At 30.4% G+C, this 5,581-nt stretch overlaps 1 long non-coding RNA gene across 1 annotated transcript; it reads left to right on the top strand.

Annotated features, from left to right (window-relative positions):
* Nucleotides 1-2,794: 2,794 nt before the first annotated feature.
* LOC132724637 (uncharacterized) lies at nucleotides 2,795-5,259 on the top strand. Its single transcript, XR_009624940.1, has 4 exons — nucleotides 2,795-3,097; nucleotides 3,630-3,697; nucleotides 3,901-3,958; nucleotides 4,206-5,259. It is a non-coding gene; the product is annotated as an uncharacterized LOC132724637 (long non-coding RNA).
* The last annotated feature ends 322 nt before the right edge of the window (nucleotides 5,260-5,581 follow it).

A 5,581-nucleotide genomic window follows, 5' to 3' on the forward strand; every position in this document is an offset into this window, starting at 1 on the left:
AGCATAAGACTTAGTATGTTTTATCTATGTTTATGTACAGCCAGATGGAACTTTCTTTGGAAATATTCAAGCAGATACGTCTTCAGGGCATACAAAAATAAATGGTTAACAACAGTTCTAATATAAATTGACATCTGTGTATTGATCGACTATCAACAAGATGGTAAGAAGGTTTTAAGTACAAAATAATCATGTTTTCTGTCGCTGTAAGCGTGAATCGATTGATATATTACTTCGCTTAGTATTTAAACATCCTAATTGAAGACATTCCGTGACATTCCGACATATTCTCATTGAATTGCTAACAACATTGGAACTTGAAACAGGCTCAGCGAAATGAAATTGACTAATAGTTGACTTATTAAAAGTAATTGTTGCGTTTTCATTTTAAAATTAATGAAATAATGATACTTGTACAAATTGTCTCATATAAAATCATATCGATGTTTTGGAAATATGTTGTTTCATTTTTTTTTCTACATTAATTATTGAAAATTAAAAATAAGTTATTTGTGCTTTATACATACATGTTTGTCACCGTGTGTAATAATATTAGTATCATAAAACTATATAAATAGTTTTTGCAATTAAGTTCGTCATATTTAACTGAACAATAATAACATGTTTTTGCTGTTATGCAATTTGAAATATATCATAATAAACAAATTGTCATAACCATGCACTTGCACATTAAGAAACTTTTATAAATGTTTAAAGACTTAACGCGTTTAAAACTTGACTGTCAGTCATGTACAAAACATCTTTTTACACGTTATCACGTGACACTTATTCACATTATATTTTTACACTGAACAAGCTTCCTGACTTGAAATAAACCACGGACAAGTGGTTTCAACCCGACGACCTTAACCACTCGGCCGCGAAAGTCTTCTGGCGACCGGTGCTATAAAAATCCTTCAATTAGGTTAATTAACCAAATTACGATAAAAAGATGGGAAACATTATGCTTCCCGATTAATTATAGATTAGATAATTAGAACATTAATTAGAACATTACTGTGCTGTAAAATGATTTGAAAACTGTCAATGATAATCAGTACATGGGAGATGTACAAGTACATTAATTTGTAAAACATTAATTTGTTTTAAATCACCAAGCGTGCAATGGTACAGACTGAAATTATTTTTATAATTGTTTCCTTATCAAAAATTTTATTTTCTTCTTCCCGAAATGAAAAATATAGTTTTTATTTATGTATCTATTTACAATTTAATTCAAATCATTTAGTTAACGAAGTTATTTAATTTTAATTAATGATTCAAATATAAAACATAATTCAAAAGTTGTGAAACAAACATCAGGTTAATGGAAATTATAGAAAAAACATAATTTATAAAAGATAATTGCATTATAAGGATGTTTCATATAAATTTGACGGTCTATTCAGGTATTTTTTATAAGAATGAAGTTTTAGTAGGCCCATGGACACAGTATTCACAAAAGCATTGTGTGATATTATACTATTTATAATGTCAATGGTGATCATCCTTTCTATGTGAGATATGAGTACATGTCATTCCTACTTGATTTATATCGGAAACATTTAGGTAGTGTCCGTAGTTTGTTCCTTCATTTCAGGTTGATGATATCAGAGGAAGTGGTAAATGATAATTCTAAGTCATTAAAAATCTTTCTGAACATATTCAAAAATTTAATGTTAGTCAAATTTTTAGTCAATATAGTCTTATCTTCTAAACAATATCAATCCCAATTTTAGTCTAGTAAAAATAAAATATGACCTAGAACTAATTGCAAAAGTTTTGAATCTTTGTTCATTGAATAGGTCTGGTATATGTATATGTCAGAAAAAAAGTTGCACATATAACTCTGTGCACAACTTTTTTTACAAGCGTTCAAAGTTCACGAATTTTAACTTTATATTTTAAGACCCAAACTGTACACCATACACGCGGTTTTTTCCTATGACGTAACAATTTTACGTAGGCACGTGTGTCATTGAAAACTTGTCATATGATTTCGTGAAACTTCCGTCGAAACATAAATATCATTTTTAATCAAAAATAGCGTTTAGATGGCAAAGGTAAGTTTGTTTTGTGTATTTTACATTTACTTTTATAATTTATGCCTTTTTACTTTCACAATAAGTGCCATAGTTAAATATAACTATGATTTTATGATAAAAAATTTTTGGAAATAAACACCAAACCAATATCACCAGTAAATGTAAGTAGATTTGATTTTATTCTATTCCTAAAATAAACGATATATATATATATATATTTATAAGAAAACGATGTTAATAAGACATATTTAATATGAAAACTTTGTATTTTCGACATTATATTGTGACTTTGAAATGAACAAATTTCACGATTTTTTAATCTACGGAAGACAAAACGGGACATAATTTACGTCGTGAATATGCATTATTTTATTATCACAAGGTATTTTATTGTACTGTCGGGGACCATCAAACGAACACTTTTTGAACAATTTGTTCGTGCAAATTTCATAATTTGTAACCTAGAGACCTTAAAATTTGACACAGTTCAGCTAGGTTCTTCACCTAACTATCAAACTAGTTTGTTTATTTCTGATTGTATGGACACTTATATCTGAGGCTGCACAAGGAGGGTATCAAAATTACCTAACTTGTTACCTACACTACAGTACCATGTGTCCGTACATATATGTACATCACGTTGGGTGTTTTGATTTTAGATTTTTAACATGATATACAATATTTCAGCAACAAATGCTGAAGTTTTGGATATTCTATTGTTAAAAATATTACCATTTATGTAGGTTGAAATAAATTTATTTACTTAATTTGACTGACAACCACTGAACAAAGAAAATACTAAATAAAGCATTTTCGGGGCCGTCCGGGTTTGGTGGTTGTCTGGTTTTGGTGGTCCCAAACCAGTATATAAAACAATATTCAGATTTACATGTACGTATATATAAATTTATATTTAGATATATATTTTGCATTATTAAACATGTAAATGTACATAAATAAAATCAATACTTAATTTCAGATAGGACATCCATGATTTACACACCAATGGTCATATGATGATTATCTAATGTTCAGCTGTCTCTTGTATCAAGGTGAGTCATACTTTAAGTATTATCTTTGCACAATTTCTATCTATAATATATGAACAATGTTTGTTTTAACTTGTCCTTTTTTTAAATATGCTATTATGTGAAATGGACCACACCAGTAGCTCTTCATAGGAAATTTGCAAAAATCGCTTCCGAGCTTTCATACTACATGATTGCCCGAAACATACGATACATTCCTTATATGTTCACCTTCCTCGGTCTGTTGTGATTGTATAACTTACTGATTTAATATTTTAAAAATGCAAAGTATAACATAGTACGGATATTTTATGTTATTGCCTACATTTAACACCTATGGAAAGTAATGCCGAATATTCAAATTGGCATTGGCCAAATGACGTCACGCTTTAGTTTATTAATCAAAGTGGAAAAATGAAATGAACGATTATGTCATTTGATTATCGATTCATGCAAAATATACTTGTTTCTTTTAAATACAAAGTTAATATGCTAATATAAATATATGCTAAATTCATACATGATTTCTCACAAAATATGTCTTTTATTTCTATAGATGATACAAGCCACATTACCCAACCATGCTGATGGAACAAACAACGATATGAAGGGCGTTGCATTTCGGTATGTTTATACTGACTACTGTATATTAAATTAATAAAAACTCATGACAATTTCTCTGTAAATATACACATGCTTGCCATTAAGTTTTCGGACAAAGGTTTAATGTATGTTAAATGCAGGGAAATAACATAGGCTATTTAAGGTAGGCTGAAATAAATGCACATTTTATACTGAATATTTCTATACTGAATTTTTTTTTTCAGAAACCCGTTGTGCATTTCTGATTTCGGGATCTACAAGTAAATATCAACATGGCAACAGGTATATTTTGTTTTTACCAATGTCAGATGGTTTATACATTCATCATGTTCCCATGTGTCGATATTGGTCTGAATAGTAAGAAAATCAATACACAAACATATATAAAATAACATATTTCATAAGTTATATACATGTATGATGTATATTCATATTTTACACTACATAATTATTACTATTGTTACTGTGAAATAAAGCATATACAAAATAATAATATATACAGATCTGTAGATTTAAAATATGCTTTCAGATTCTACAACGTGCGTATTTTGTGCGCAGGATATCCAGAATAGGTCCCAATTGTCACTCTCAGAGAGAAGGGAAGCAACAGTGTTAACCATGCTAGCGATCTGAGGAATTCAAGTATACAAGTATACGAACAATTACAGGCCAAATTGTGCACCAAGACTGTAGAAGGGACTTTATTCACAATAGAAACATTTCAAATAGTTCCAATGTTAAGTGTAACCAAGTTAAAAGACCTTTAAGATCAAATGCTTATTTTGCTTTTAAGTGTAATTGCTTGTTCTGTGGTAAGCCTGTAAAGTTGCATCTGGTAAACGTAGATGTTCATCCTGGTAGAAGTTTTGATTTTCAGGAAACACATCGTCGGAACCCACGGTACACATTCCGTATATACTACATTTAATATTATTACCAATACATATATACGGTAAATAGCCTGGGTTACCGAGGATGCAGGAAACAATACAACTCAAATGTTCTGAGAGAAACAATCAAACTCAAATGTTCTGAGAGAAACAATCTGTGGGGAAATGTTGTTTTAAACAGACTGTTGTCAGTTTTGGATTTTCGTCAGATTCGAAGAATTATATTTCAGATCAGACAATGAAAACCCAAATAGTTTGGCATATATATTCAAAAGACACCAAAATGTGATTGGAATAGAGATTTGTTATCTCCTACCATTCCTGCACGCTTTCTCTGGTTGCGACAGTTCTTAAAATAATGTGTAAAAATATAGTGTTCCGGCAAAATGCTGCAATATTTCATTCTTCAATAAACAAAGAAGAAATTATTACAGGTGGTGAAAATGCCATGAGGATATTATATGATGGAGCTAGGGAGATAAATTTGAACAGACTGAGATTTCACAAATTTGTAAGTAAAACCATGTCAAGTTCATCTGTTATTCAAGTTCAAAGCATTCCGCCTACGTCTGATGCTGCGGCGCAACACTCTATACAGTCATATTTTCAAACATAAACATGGATTGGAAATGATAAATTAGATCCAACTGAATGGGGATAGGAACTTCTCTAAGGACTCTTGTACCCACGAAATCTACACAACCAGCTGCTCCAGATTTTCTTTTAAATATCAGATGCAATTGCAAATAATGCCACTCTTAGAAATGTACCTGTCGCAAACATGACCTCGAATGTTCGGTTGGTTGCGGAGAATGTCTTTGTATTAGCTGTTCAAACTGTCGGTCCATTTCAGATATTGATTTTGCAGACATGGAGGACTAGATCTTGTATCGACACAATGCTCTTAGAACTAAGTTGTCAATTTTTACCTGTTTTGTATTGAAATGTATTCATATTTTGTGTTATTATTGGCAATGTACATGCATCTGGCATCTTGTTTTTACATAAGCAATAG

The sequence above is a fragment of the Ruditapes philippinarum genome, unplaced genomic scaffold (assembly GCF_026571515.1).
Source record: "Ruditapes philippinarum isolate M1 unplaced genomic scaffold, ASM2657151v2 ctg4008_1_1_1_1, whole genome shotgun sequence".
Classification (NCBI taxonomy): Eukaryota; Metazoa; Mollusca; class Bivalvia; order Venerida; family Veneridae; genus Ruditapes; species Ruditapes philippinarum.